At 37.9% G+C, this 15,497-nt stretch overlaps 1 protein-coding gene across 3 annotated transcripts in view; it reads left to right on the forward strand.

The window, feature by feature from the left end:
* The first annotated feature begins 871 nt into the window (after nucleotides 1-871).
* The window catches only part of TAOK1 (TAO kinase 1), a 166,159-nt gene continuing 151,533 nt past the window's right edge, over nucleotides 872-15,497 (forward strand). For all 3 annotated transcript variants that reach the window (XM_068531225.1, XM_068531223.1, XM_068531222.1), the window contains exon 1: nucleotides 872-1,517. The gene's annotated coding sequence lies outside the window, so the exon portion shown is untranslated. The remainder of the gene's footprint in view (nucleotides 1,518-15,497) is intronic.

Below are 15,497 nucleotides of genomic sequence, written 5' to 3' on the forward strand. Positions count from 1 at the left end.
AGTTTACTGTAACTTCCAACAACTGTTCTGGTGTACATTTTCACTCACAAGTCCCACACAACAGATCTATTCATCTCAGTTTTATTGACTGAAGAACCAAGACTTTTTATGACTGCACCTTAGGCATACCTTTTGGTTCTTGAATAAAATTTCTCTCTTTGTGGCCCACTGAAGGGGTTTTCCCCTAAAAAAAAATGTTTTTCATTAAAAAAAATGAGAAGCACTACCTCTTCCTTTAGAACTCTTTAGTTTGTTTACTGCTCTTGTTACTCAACCTACTCAGTCCACAAAAACTTTTCAAGAATTTGTCCCTTTCCTACCATCGCTAACTATAGGCTGGTTTAGCTCGGTATTTCCAACTCTTGTTACCGTTCCAAAAATTATTATAAACGTTTAGAATCTGAAAAACTCAATTATATACTGATTACGCTGACCAGCTTACCTCTGAGTTCCACGGAGGGGTTGAAGTAAGGTGTGTAAGAAGGGGGCTATTCAACATGTCAGGGCAAGCTTCTCATTCGCAGGGTTATGGGGGGGGGGTACGGATATTTTGAGAGTGGGAAAAGCAAAGGAGGAGGAGAGCAGATAAGCTCTTCTTTCTTAGATTTCAGGGTGAAATGAATGCACCTGACGCCCACGTAGCAGAAGGGCTCCGCCAGGTGAGCGAGCCCGGGCGGGACAGAAAGAATGGAACTCTGGGCCACTAAGGAGACTCCGCCCAGTGTAAGCGCTCGCGCGCTCCCGTGAGGGCGTGCACGCGTACGCAGTCTTGTCTCGCGCAGGGTCGAGCCTGTCAGGCGGGAAATCTCGCGAGATTGGAGACGGGGATGACTGTCGGGAGGAGGGGAGTGGTGTCTGGGAAGGGGGGGGATCTGGGCAGCGGCCGGGCTCTGTGGCTTCAGGGCTCGGAGAGAGAGAGGGAGGGTGGCAAAGAGAGTGAGTCGGTGCCGCCGCCTGCCTAAGGAGAGAGGAGGGGTCCTGCTTGCCTGCGCCCTTCGCGGGCCGAGAGCGCGAGGCACCCGCGAACCTCTGAGGCTTCCAGCCCCTGGGGACCCCGCCCCGCCGGCCGGCCGGCCCGGGGCCTCTCTTCCCTTTGTGAGCGCCCCCTTCCCAGGGGTGGTGGTGGCTGAGGGCTGTGCGTGGGCCCGCCCGCCGAGGGGCGGCGGCGGGGGACCGAGAGGGCCTCGGCTGTGTGAGGACGGGAGGCGGCCGAGGCCCGGGCCGGTTCCCCGAGGCGGCGGCGGCGGCTCCCGGCACTTCCCCGCGCCATCTTAGCTGAGTCCAAGCGCTGAGGGCGCCTCCTCGACCCCGGTCGTCCCTTCGCCCCCCCCCCCCAACCCGCCGCCCCTTGTCGCAGAGCTTGGGCTGGGCGGCTTGCTGGGGCTCCGGGGGGGGGGGCGGCGGTCTGTCGCCTGGCCCCCTCCTCCTCCTCACTCCTCGCCCTCCAGTGTAGCGGCTACTCAAGCGCTGCAGGGGGCTGCAGCTGCCTACTCCGCCCCAGACCTGTCGGCGAAAGGGTAAGGGCACCTCTGCCTTGGGAAAGGGAGACATGGAGGGGGCGGGGAAATTCGGCCCACTTTGGCCGCTGCGCGGAAGAAGGGATGTGGGGGTGGGGTGGGGGAGGGAGACAAGGAGGGTCTGTGATTCTGTGGGTGGGGTGAAGAAGGTGGTGAGCTGGGCGCCCTCCCGTTTTGAGGGGCAAGAGCAATTACATTCCTCTTTCCTGAGGGTTACCGGAAGGGGTGGTAGAAGAGGATGTCTCGAGGAAGGTGTGGCCCTCCTAGGGAGACTGGGTTGATGTGCACCTCGATTTAAAGGCGCGAGGTCCCTTTCCTTTCTGATTCCTCTGCTCCTCCCTCTCCTTTGTAGTGTCTGTGAATTCTTGGGAAGGGAGACTGCTCTGGGTAGTCTACCGGGTGGATTCCCACCCTCCCTCCCCGCTCGGGAAATCTATACCCCTCTTCTCTAGGGGTGATGGAAGCGTTTCTCTCCCCCTACCCTTCCCCATCCTTTAGTCTACTGCAGTGCTGCAGAAGTCCAAGGCAGTTTCTTCATACACAGGCCTGTGTAGACACTGAAGGGAGGGGGAGCAAGAGAGGGAAGTAATGGCGCTTTCCTTAGAAAGGTTACCCCTTTTCCTTTGGTTTTAAATCGATAACTGTACTGGTTTAACACTCTTCCCCTGAGATCTGTCCCTGGGAAGTATGTCTGTTACTGTTGGTGGGATACGGCCTCTCAAGAGAGACCCTGCCATGTTAGAACAGTTTTGATGTCTCTTTTAAAAACAGTGGGTTGACTTTTTTTGTGTGTGAGCATATTGGGTTTTCATTAGGATTAAAATAAAATAATTTTGTACTCCCTCATTTCCCTCTTTTTTTTTCTTCCTATGACTTTTGTAGTTCTTGAAGAATTATTAAAGATTATTGTATACAGACAGGCTGTCTGATGGACATTCCTTCTCCCTGAGCTGTGAATTTTTAGGGTTAATATATTTTGTATACATTGAAATTGGAATTTTCCAAAAATGATTAGGTTACAAATCTTTCTGTTGCAAATGCCTTGTTTCTTAATGTAATAAAAATTAATAAAGGTTAATTTGCCTAATGATATTGTGATAGGATCTATATTCTGTAGTCAGTAAGTCGTGTTTCCACTTCTTTTGCTTCATGTCATATTTATTTAAAACAAATTATCTTATCTGGTTTACAGTAGTACTTGTTGGTTTTGTTTAGTAGAGTAGAAATAAATTTTAAAAAAATTAACATTCTGGAAGTGTGTTGCCAAGTTCTTGTGACCAAAGAGTAGTCTTGAAATCTACAGTTGATACTTTTTTCTTTTAAGTATTTAGAGTTACTGATGAAGTGATTTCAAAATGTTCCGTACATGAATATTCATATAATTAAATAACTTTTATACACAGTGATGAAGATGACTACAGAGATCATGTCTTGACATTTTACTAGCAAGTTGTATTTGGTGTTTAAGCTTTACTTAGTGGGTGACTTGTTTTTAAATACTTCCAAATGCCATCTGCATATTACATTGTCCATCAGAGCTTTTTTGGTGTGTTTGTTGCATTTTGAAACCTGTTTTTAAGACAGGTATTTAAAGATGTTAGTAGTAGTAGTGTTAAGCATTAATTTAGTTTCTGTCATGTTATTTCATGATTTTGATAGAGGGAGACACATTAATGGTATGTTAAATCAGTTTTTATTATTTTTCCTCAGCAAATGGAATTCTCCTTATTTTCTTTATTCTCTTTTGATTTTTATCTGAACTCATTTTAACTTAAACAGCACTTCTCATTTGAATCTTTATTTCATGGCACAAAGCTGCATGTTGTGGTGTGTGGTTTTCCCCTCTTTGGCAAATTGTGAGGTAAAATCTAATTCCTGTGTTATGGCTTGTTGATAATTAATTCATATATACTAGCATGTATAAACCCAAGCATACTGCTCAGTAAAAAGTGACTGTTTTTGTCTTGGAAAGGTGCAGGCAGAGGGGATTTATCAATAAGGGCTACAAAAATTAAGGATGTACACTGGATATAGGTAAACTACTTGCTATATATCAGCATGCTAGAACTAAGAGGTACTCTTTAGAACAACTATGAAGAAACCCTTTTCAATAGCTGGTGGGAATTCTGTTAAAGGTGGTAAAACTATGTTCATGACCAATTAGATAAATTCATTATTAAGGAAAAACTGTCTGCAGGTTATTGCAGGTGAGTTCTGATGCCACTGTCAGAAAGAGAAGCTAAGAGCTGTTAGTCTGAGTTAATTGATTCCAGATTATCTGGTACCTCTTGGGTTTCTAAATAGTTATCTACAAAATGGCAGTGTACATCACTTCCTGTTCTTTCACAACTGATTCTCTGAATTCCCTCTTAGTGACTTAATTTTTGGCATTCTGATATCTGATTTGTTAATTTGGTTATAATTCTCATGTTTTATAGATGGAAGAATTTCTAAGAATCAATTGGGTTTAAAGGCTTTGTATAGTCTGGGATTATCTTGACAGTAACTAAATTTCCTTCCAAATTAAAGGATAGTTTCTCAAACAGATTTAAACTGAGAGGTTTTAAAGAAATACAGCAATATACAGGACCAAAAGTATGAGTGAACTGAATAGAAAATAATTATTGTATTTTCTGTAATATATATTTTGGGAGAACTGTAGATGTGGCAGTTAACTGACCATGTTAATATAAAACACGTTTTCTTTATATCAAGGTATATACATGATATTTGGTCCCATGCTATGATGCCATCCCACTAGTAAGAAAGAAACTGATTACCTACAGAATACTAGGACTGAATACTCTTTAACTAACCATAAAAAGTGTAATTTATTTTAAGAATTTGCTGGTACTTAGTAGATAAGAATACTTAGTAAATCCAGAAGTTATCTAGGGGGCCAACTGTTGGCATTGAGATTAGATTTGAGATTAATCTGTTATTCGAATTACCTGGAAGTAAATTCTGTGTTTTTCATTTGACCGCTCTGTATATTAAAATCATTTTATTTCTCCTCTGTGTATCTTTTTGGTTATCAGTAGTCTGTTGTAATAATTGTACTCATACTGATTTAACCTTTTAGAAATTAGGAGCTTTTTTGTATGTATAAGTTAAGGGCTGCTGTTCAGTTCAGGATCATATATGAATGCATCTCTTCTAAAAAGTGTCAATTCTGTAGTTAAGTCTTGCATAGAATTGAGATTGTTCCATTAAACAGAGTGCCAGGGTATGTTCGTCTGCCTTTAGGTTTCTGTACTTGTTCATGGCTGGATTATTTTTTTATATTCTTCAAGATTTCAGATTCTAAAAATGTAAGTGTAAAAGATACAAACCTCTATTCATTCCATTATATTGGATTAAAATATTTTAATTTTAATGATAAAAATTGATATTTAATATCATTGAAGTGTTTCATACCTTCTTAAAAATGCACATGAATTTAAATGTTGTGTGGAGGGGCTAGAAACAGTTACTTTCAATTGGGATGTTCTTTCAACATTTGGTAACAATTATTTCTATATCAGTCTCTTCTGTTTGTGCTAGAAGCAGACTTTTGTTCGGAAATACAGTTTAAGGCTGCATTTTCCTACCTAGTGACAAAATTAAGCGGCCCATAAAAGGTGGAAAGGTTTTTCAATATAAAAAATTTACATGGCATGTAAATAAAGTTAATAAAAGTACAGGTTACTAGGTACTTTGCATAATTAATATATAGCCTGTTAAAAATGCCAGTAGCAGTGACCTTGTTATATAAGCATAACTACATTTAATTGGCCTCTAACTTATCTTTAAAGCTGAGAAGGGGCTGATTTTTCTTTTTGATAAAATTATTCAATATGATAGTGTTGTGCAGATTCAGAAGTAGATGAATTACTTCATTTAGAAAGACATGCAAAGTTTAGTTTCTGAGAAAAACATCAACAAATACTGGAATGGAACAAAATATTCGGATCTGCAGCCACCAGTAATACAACTGTCACTTAATATATCTTAATTTTACCATTTATTAGCTGTGTAACTTCTTTATGTAACATTTTTAAGCCTCACTTTCCCTGTCTATAAAATGAAAATAATGCCTACTTTATAAGGTTGCTAGGTTTAAATGGGATAATCCTTGTTAAGTACTTAACGTATTGCTTGATACATAGTAAGCACCCAGTAAGTTATTGGCTGTCACATATTATTAGCCACTTAATAAATGTTTACAAATGAAGATAATGAGTCTAATATTTAAGAATGAATTACATTCCATAATTTAGATTTGAAGTTGGATTTATACATTTGGAGCTCAACGTATATTTTTTAAAGAAATGGTTCGAATTTCTAACCAAGGGTAGCTTACAAACTTTTTTGTACCCGCAATGGACTACTATGTAGTTCTATGAGAGATTTTCTTTTTCCTTTGCTGGATGTAAAACCTGTCCTAAAGAACAAAATTTCCTTCCCCTTTGGTACTTCGTTTGTTTATTTAAGTCTTTTGGTATCATACTTCTACTTCCTGGAACTCTTTTCACGATCCCTGGCTTTGAGGGAATCCAAAGTACTCATGTTCTCCTAAGCCTTTTTTTTAGGTATGTTTTGTAGATATGTCTCATCTTGAAAGTGCTTTATATTCCACAATATATTAATTCAGCAAACGTTGTGATGATTATGTGCCAATAGGGTTTGGTCCCTGCCCTGGAGGAATTCTGTCTTCTCACTTTTTCCACTTCCTAAATAGTTTTCTCAAACTAGATATTCAGAGGAAAGCAAGGATCTTCCTGTGGTTGTCAGTTCCTCTAAGCCAGTGCTTTTCAAACTTTAGGTTGTGACCCATTAGTGACCTGTCAATTCAATTTACTGGGTCACAACACCAATTTTTTTAAATAAAAAATAATGGGGAATACTAGAGTGTGTTGTGTAAGTAAGGGTGAGCATTGTAATGGGAAACTTTCTTGGGCTTTATTTATATGTGTTCTGGGTACACAGATAAATTTTTTTGAAGTTTCTTTTTGAACTCATGCTTTTTACTTCTAACCGCATATTTCTGAAGTATGAATATGCTTGTTTTTTCTTTTTCTTTCAACAATTCTCCTTTCAGTCTCTCCTGATTCTAGTCTCTAGTCTATTTGTTAGTTATGTTGCACATATTTACCTTTCCTAGGTCTCAAAGCTTGTGGGGTACTGATAGGTCCTGGGCAGGATACCAGCAGTTTTGGGTATGATGATAACTTCTGAGGTTTTTATATTGGGGAGCATGTTATCACATGCTCTAATGCCACGTCTTATGTATGTGAGGGCAATTTCTCTTGAATTGCAGAATTTATTTTAAAATAAGAAAACTTTATTTGGAACATAATAAGAAAATATCTTTTATTTTTATTTGAGTCATATGTAGATTTAATTTTAAACTATTAATTGCAATATATATTTTAATAAGGTTTATTATGTGGCTTTTTAAATGTATTAAATAAGTATATTAAGTATATTTTAAAAATTTCAGTGTGCTTCAGTGCATTACATCTAATGATATCCTTATATTTTGGTTGATTTTTTTTTTTTTTTTTTTTTAAGAACAGAGTGAGGGAATGAGTCTCAGATGGTCTCTCTCAACTTATCAGGACCCATGCAGGCTTTTTTTTTTTTTTTTTTTTAGTGAGGGAGTATTATTATTATCATTATTATTTTAAATTTATTTATTTATTTATTTTTGGCTGTGTTGGGTCTTCGTTTCTGTGCGAGGGCTTTCTCTAGTTGTGGCAAGCGGGGGCCACTCTTCATCGAGGTGCGCTGGCCTCTCACTATCGCGGCCTCTCTTGTTGCGGAGCACAGGCTCCAGACGCACAGGCTCAGTAGTTGTGGCACACGGGCTTAGTTGCTCCGCAGCATGTGGGATCTTCCCAGACCAGGGCTCGAACCCGTGTCCCCTGCATTGGCAGGCAGATTCTCAACCACTGCGCCACCAGGGAAGCCCCATTGGTTGATGTTTTTAGTTCACTTATGGTGGTAGTTACGAGTCTCTAGTTTGTATTTTGGATTGATTTTTTCCAGTTTATTTCCACTGAAGCTGAGAAAGGTTTTAAAAAAAGTTGATGAACAGCATTACTAAACAAGGTCAAGGTTTTTCCTTTTTTACACTTGGGAATTTAGTGTCACTCAGAATTGGAAAAGCTTGTCTCTTTGCCAAAAGCATCCATATCTTTGATTGTAAAGACTAAAATTACTTATTAACCTATAATGGTACTTGCTAAGGAAACTTTACTCTTCACTGTTGCACTCTGTATAGTATGTGTTACAGTATTTAATATACTGCATTTAAGTAAGCTCATGCTGTGTAAATGGTAGGTGATGATTGTGATGTTTTTTATAGGGAACATCACATTATAGGAGTACAGTATTTCACTTGGTTTTGTTTCTTACAATTCAAGGGTTCTTGAGTCCTGGGGGCACAGTATGATGTGCTCACTTTCAGATCCTTTACTTTGACATATGTGCTTGTTAGTGATGATAATTTTTCCATTACCCAGAAAAGCACAAGTAATTTGAAAATACCGTAATGAAAAGATCCTTTTATCTTTAGATACAAAATATTTTTGTGTATTATGTGTGAAAGTTCAGTTCTATGAAATAATGCCATAAAACTTAAATCAAGAGTAAAAAGATTTTAAGGAAAAGATGTGAAAATTTTCTATTTAGGAAAGAAATGTTCTGTAGTAGAGAAACTTGAATGCTAGCAACAGAAAGTATAGAATTTGGATATTTCTTTCTTTCTTTTATGTGACATTTTGATTGAACTGATTATGCATATGCATACAAATGTATGGTAAATTGGTTGGAGAGGTCCACTACTCAAGAATAGCATGGTTTTAGGGGAAAACAAAAATATTGATACACGAATTTTGTTTTTGTAATATGTATTAGATAATTTGATAAATTAGAAGAATAAGTTTCACAAGAGAGTTTATTCCTGTAGTAAATGATGTTATACCAAAATCCTAAATAATGCAGTTACCAAATGAATTTTTTTCTTTCTCTGGTTGAATACATATGAAATAGGTGTTGTTTATTATTTAATAATCAAATAAATGATAAGGGTGGTGGGCTTTTTAAATTTTGTTTTTTGTTTTCTTTTTGCATTTAGTAGTTTCAGTATCAGAAGTGAATTAGATTTTGTGTCTTTAAGGAAGACCAAATGTGATTTTTTTGCAATTTTTTTTTCAGTCAACAAGAATGAACCTATGTCGGAAGTTAAATGTTTTGAGAACCTTAGATAGGAATCAAATAAAGAACTTTCATTTTTATTTATCAGATTTGAAATGTAGATGTATTAATAATATATCATTCTCTCAAAAATTTAAGTTGGAGACTTAGTCTCCTAACATTTACAGTCTGTCTACTCTAAACAACTAAGTTTAACAAGGCATCTGGTTAATTTAAGAGCCTTGTAAATACACATTTTCTTTCAACCTTCCTGGAGATGGCATGAAATATATTAGGGGAGGAATGGTGAAATAGATACAGTAAGCAAACATCGAAAATGCGTTTTATGATTATCTTTGAGGTGGTAAATCCAGTCATTAACAATATAATGGTTCTGCTTTTGAGGTACGAAATGTTTATTAAATAATATAAAAACTGTCTTAATTGTTTTTGACAATTAATATATTAAGATACACCACCATTCTGTTTTTTTCACATGAATTATATTGGATTAATATTAGGTGAAATGGTATCCCAAATTTTAGTATCTATTATTCTACTTTATCTCATTCAGGTGGCATTGTGATATGAGATTAAAACATTTTTTTTTTTTGAAAAAGTGTTCTTTGTTAAATCCTTTTGAAGCATAGTCATTAAGCTATTTGGTTTACTCATATTTGGTTTAAGCTTAATATAGAAATCAATTTCAGTTTAACACTTTGAGATACATAGGTTATAATTTATGACCTGTTGGTATGTACTATGAAAACACCAAATCAAAATAGTGATTGATGGAATCTGAATTTAAAGACTACCAGTTTAACCAGTATGCTACATAGCTTTAGTATCAAAATAAGATTCAGTAATAACACATGTACTTATCATGTATCTTTTGAGTGCTGCATTCTAGGCACTGTGCTTATCAAAATAGGTTCAGTGATGACACATCTATTTATTATACATTTTTGACTGCTATTTCCTAGATACTGTGCTGGGATACAGAAATGAGTACGATTTAATCTCCTGTTTTTTCAGTTTAGCAGGGATATGGACTTGCAAATAAATACATCATACAATAATGCAAAGCAAAATTTCTCAAACATGGCAGTACTGACATTTTAGGTAGGATAATTCATTGTTGTGCGGATTTGTGCTGTGTATTATAAGGTATTTTGAAGCATCCCTGGCCTTTACCCATTAGATGCCGGAAGCACTCCCTCTCCCCAGTTGTGACAATTAAAAATGTCTCCAGACATTGCCAAAAGTCCCCTGGGGAGTAAAATCACCTCTTATTGAGACTCACTGGTGTAGTGAATACTAAGGTACAAAGAGCTGTCATCAGACAAGTGAAGTAAAGTCAAGGGATGTTTAGGTGGAATGACCCCTAAGGGAGTGCAGTTTTATATGGGCCTTGAAGAAAAGTAGGAATGGAAAGGGAATTATATACCTGAGAGCATGAAAGATCAATGTCTAAGAATGTAATAAGTAATAGTTTGTGGCTATAGGCTATTTACGTGGTTTGGGATGGAAATTCAGTAAAATGAAGCTGAAAAACTACTTTGGGGCCATATCTTTTTTTTTTTAATTTAATTTTATTTATTTTTTTATACAGCAGATCCTTATTAGTCATCAGTTTTATACACATCAGTGTGTACATGTCAATCCCAATCGCCCAGTTCATCACCCCCCCACCGCTTTCCCCCCTTGGTGTCCATACGTACGTTCTCTACATCTGTGTCTCAATTTCTGCCCTGCAAACCGGTTCATCTGTACCATTTTCCTAGGTTCCACATATATGTGTTAATATACGATATTTTTCTCTTTCTGACTTATTTCACTCTGTATGACAGTCTCTAGATCCATCCACGTCTCTACAAATGACTCAATTTGGTTCTTCTTTATGGGTGAGTGATATTCCATTGTATATATGTACCACATCTTCTTTATCCATTCATCTGTCGATGGGCATTTAGGTTGCTTCCATGACCTGGCAGTTGTAAATAGTGCTGCAATGAACATTGGGGTGCATGTGTCTTTTTGAATTATAGTTTTCTCTGGCTATGTGCCCAAGAGTGGGATTGCTGGATCATATGGTAATTCAATTTTTAGTATTTTAAGGAACCTCCATACTGTTCTCCATAGTGACTGTATCAATTTACATTCCCACCAAAAGTGCGAGCGGTTTCCCTTTTCTCCACACCCTCTCCAGCATTTGTTGTTTGTAGATTTTCTGATGATGCCCATTCTAACTGGTGTGAGGTGATACCTCATTGTAGTTTTGATTTGCATTTCTCTAATAATTAGTGATGTTGAGCAGCTTTTCATGTGCTTCTTGGCCATCCGTATGTCGTCTTTGGAGAAATGTCTATTTAGGTCTTCTGCCCATTTTTGGATTGGGTTGTTTGTCTCTTTAATATTGAGCTGCATGAGCCGTTTATATATTTTGGAGATTAATCCTTTGTCCGTTGATTCGTTTGTAAACATTTTCTCCCATTCTGAGGGTTGTCTTTTCATCTTGTTTATGGTTTCCTTTGCTGTGCAAAAGCTTTTAAGTTTCATTAGGTCCCATTTGTTTACTTTTGTTTTTATTTCCATTACTCTAGGAGGTGGATCAAAAAAGATCTTGCTGTGATTTATGTCAAAGAGTGTTCTTCCTATGTTTTCCTCTAAGAGTTTTATAGTGTCCGGTCTTACATTTAGGTCTCTAATCCACTTTGAGTTTATTTTTGTGTATGGTGTTAGGGAGTGTTCTAATTTCATTCTTTTACATGTAGCTGTCCAGTTTTCCCAGCACCACTTATTGAAGAGGCTGTCTTTTCTCCATTGTATATCCTTGCCTCCTTTGTTATAGATTAGTTGACCATAGATGTGTGGGTTTATCTCTGGGCTTTGTGTCTTGTTCCATTGATCTATATTTCTGTTTTTGTGCCAGTACCGTATTGTCTTGATTACTGTAGCTTTGTAGTATAGTCTGAAGTTAAGGAGTCTGATTCCTCCAGCTCCGTTTTTTTCCCTCAAGACTGCTTTGGCTATTTGGTGTTTTTGTGTCTCCATACAAATTTTAAGATTTTTTGTTCTATTTCTGTAAAAAATGCCATTGGTAATTTGATAGGGATTGCATTGAATCTATAGGTTGCTTTGGGTAGTATAGTCATTTTCACAGTATTGATTCTTCCAATCCAAGGACATGGTATATCTCTCCATCTGTTGGTATCATCTTTAATTATTTTCATCAGTGTCTTATAGTTTTCTGCATACAGGTCTTTTGTCTCCCTAGGTAGGTTTGTTCCTAGGTATTTTATTCTTTTTGTTGAACTGGTAAATGGGAGTGTTTCCTTAATTTCTGTTTCAAATTTTTCATCATTAGTGTATAGGAATGCAGGAGATTTCTGTGCATTAGTTTTGTATCCTGCAACTTTACCAAATTCATTGATTAGCTCTAGTAGTTTTCTGGTAGCATCTTTAGGATTCTCTATGTATAGTATCATGTCATCTGCAAACAGTGAAAGTTTTACTTCTTCTTTTCCAATTTGTATTCCTTTTATTTCTTTTTCTTCTCTGATTGCCGTGGCTAGGACTTCCAAAACTATGTTGAATAATAGTGGTGAGAGTGGACATCCTTGTCTTGTTCCTGATCTTAGAGGAAATGCTTTCAGTTTTTCACCATTGAGAATGATGTTTGCTGTGGGTTTGTCGTATATGGCCTTTATTATGTTGAGGTAGGTTCCCTCTATGCCCACTTTCTGGAGAGTTTTTATCATAAATGGGTGTTGAATTTTGTCAAAAGCTTTTTCTGCATCTATTGAGATGATCATATGGTTTTTCTTCTTCAATTTGTTAATGTGGTGTATCACATTGATTGATTTGCATATATTGAAGAATCCTTGCATCCCTGGGGTAAATCCCACTTGATCATGGTGTATGATCCTTTTAATGTGTTGTTGGATTCTGTTTGCTAGTATTTTGTTGAGGATTTTTGCATCTATATTCATCAGTGTTATTGGTCTGTAATTTTCTTTTTTGGAGTATCTTTGTCTGGTTTTGGTATCAGGGTGATGTGGCCTCATAGAATGAGTTTGGTAGTGTTCCTCCCTCTGCAGTTTTTTGGAAGAGTTTGAGAAGGATGTGTTAGCTCTTCTCTAAATGTTTGATAGAATTCACCTGTGAAACCATCTGGTCCTGGACTTTGGTTTGTTGGAAGATTTTTTTTTAAATTAATTAATTATTTATTTATTTATTTTTGGCTGTGTTGTGTCCTCGTTTCTGTGCGAGGGCTTTCTCCAGTTGTGGCAAGCGGGGGCCACTCCTCATCGCAGTGCGCAGGCCTCTCACTATCGTGGCCTCCCCTGTTGCGGAGCACAGGCTCCAGACGCGCAGGCTCAGCAGTTGTGGCTCACAGGTGCAGCCACTCCGCGGCATGTGGGATCTTCCCGGACCAGGGCTCGAACCCGTGTCCCCTGAATCGGCAGGCAGACTCTCAACCACTGCGCCACCAGGGAAGCCCCTGTTGGAAGATTTTTAATCACAGTTTCAATTTCATTACTTGTGATTTGTCCATATTTTCTTTTTTTTTTAAATTTATTTTATTTATTTATTTATTTTTAAAACATCTTTATTGAAGTATAATTGCTTTACAATGGTGTGTTAGTTTCTGCTTTAAAACAAAGTGTATCAGTTATACATATACATATGTTCCCATATCTCTTCCCTCTTGCATCTCCCTCCCTGCCACCCTCCCTATCCCACCCCTCTAGGTGGTCACAAAGCACCGAGCTGATCTCCCTGTGCTATGCGGCTGCTTCCCACTAGCTATCTATTTTACATTTGGTAGTGTATATATGTCCATGACACTCTCTCACCCTGTCACATCTCACCCCTCCCCCTCCCCATATCCTCAAGTCCATTCTTTAGTAGGTCTGTGTCTTTATTCCCATCTTGCCACTAGGTTCTTCATGACCTTTTTTTTTTTCCTTAGATTCCATATGTATGTGTTAGCATACTGTATTTGTTTTTCTCTTTCTGACTTACTTCACTCTGTATGACAGACTCTAACTCCATCCACCTCATTACAAATACCTCCATTTCATTTCTTTTTATGGCTGAGTAATATTCCATTGTATATATGTGCCACATCTTCTTTATCCATTCATCCGATGATGGACACTTTGGTTGCTTCCATGTCCTGGCTATTGTAAATAGAGCTGCAATGAACATTTTGGTACATGACTCTTTTTGAATTATGGTTTTCTCAGGGTATATGCCCAGTAGTGGGATTGCTGGGTCGTATGGTAGTTCTATTTTTAGTTTTTTAAGGAACCTCCATACTGTTCTCCATAGTGGCTGTATCAATTTACATTCCCACCAACAGTGCAGGAGTGTTCCCTTTTCTCCACACCCTCTCCAGCATTTATTGTTTCTAGATTTTTTGATGATGGCCATTCTGACCGGTGTGAGATGATACCTCATTGTAGTTTTGATTTGCATTTCTCTAATGATTAAGGATGTTGAGCATTCTTTCATGTGTCTGTTGGCCATCTGATATCTTCTTTGGAGAAATGTCTATTTAGGTCTTCTGTCCATTTTTGGATTGGGTTGTTTGTTTTTTTTGTTATTGAGCTGCATGAGCTGCTGGTAAATCTTGGAGATTAATCCTTTGTCAGTTGCTTCATTTGCAAATATTTTCTCCCATTCTGAGGGTTGTCTTTTGGTCTTGTTTATGGTTTCCTTTGCTGTGCAAAAGCTTTTAAATTTCATTAGGTCCCATTTGTTTATTTGTGTTTTTATTTCCATTTCTCTAGGAGCTGGGTCAAATAATCCTTTTAATGTGCTGTTGGATTCTGTTTGCTGGTATTTTGTTGAGGATTTTTGCATCTATGTTCATCAGTGATATTGGCCTGTAGTTTTCTTTCTTTGTGACATCTTTGTCTGGTTTTGGTATCAGGGTGATGGTGGCCTTGTAGAATGAGTTGGGGAGTGCTCCTTCCTCTGCAATATTTTGGAAGAGTTTGAGAAGGATAGGTGTTAGCTCTTCTCTAAATGTTTGATAGAATTCGCCAGTGAAGCCATCTGGTCCTGGGCTTTTGTTTGTTGGAAGATTTTTAATCACAGTTTCAATTTCAGTGCTTGTGATTGGTCTGTTCATATTTTCTATTTCTTCCTGGTTCAGTCTTGGTAGGTTGTGCATTTCTAAGAATCTGTCCAATTCTTCCAAGTTGTCCATTTTATTGGCATAGAGTTGCTTGTAGTAATCTCTCATGATCGTTTGTATTTCTGCAGTGTCAGTGGTTACTTCTCCTTTTTCATTTCTAATTCTATTGATTTGAGTCTTCTCCCTTTTCCTCTTGATGAGTCTGGCTAATGGTTTATCAATTTTGTTTATCTTCTCGAAGAACCAGCTTTTAGTTTCATTGATTTTTGCTATTGTTTCCTTCATTTCTTTTTCATTTATTTCTGATCTGATCTTTATGATTTCTTTCCTTCTGCTAGCTTTGGGGTTATTTTGCTCTTCTTTCTCTAATTGCTTTAGGTGCAAGGTTAGGTTGTTTATTGGAGATGTTTCCTGTTTCTTGATGTAGGCTTGTATTGCTATAAACTTCCCTCTTAGAACTGCTTTTGCTGCATCCCATAGGTTTTGGGTCGTCGTGTCTCCATTGTCATTTGTTTCTAGGTATTTTTTGATTTCCCCTTTGATTTCTTCAGTGATCACTTCGTTATTCAGTAGTGTATTGTGTAGCCTCCATGTGTTTGCATTTTTTACAGATCTTTTCCTGTAATTGATATCTAGTCTCATAGCGTTGTGGT

Source organism: Eschrichtius robustus, chromosome 20 (assembly GCF_028021215.1).
Source record: "Eschrichtius robustus isolate mEscRob2 chromosome 20, mEscRob2.pri, whole genome shotgun sequence".
NCBI classification, from domain to species: Eukaryota; Metazoa; Chordata; class Mammalia; order Artiodactyla; family Eschrichtiidae; genus Eschrichtius; species Eschrichtius robustus.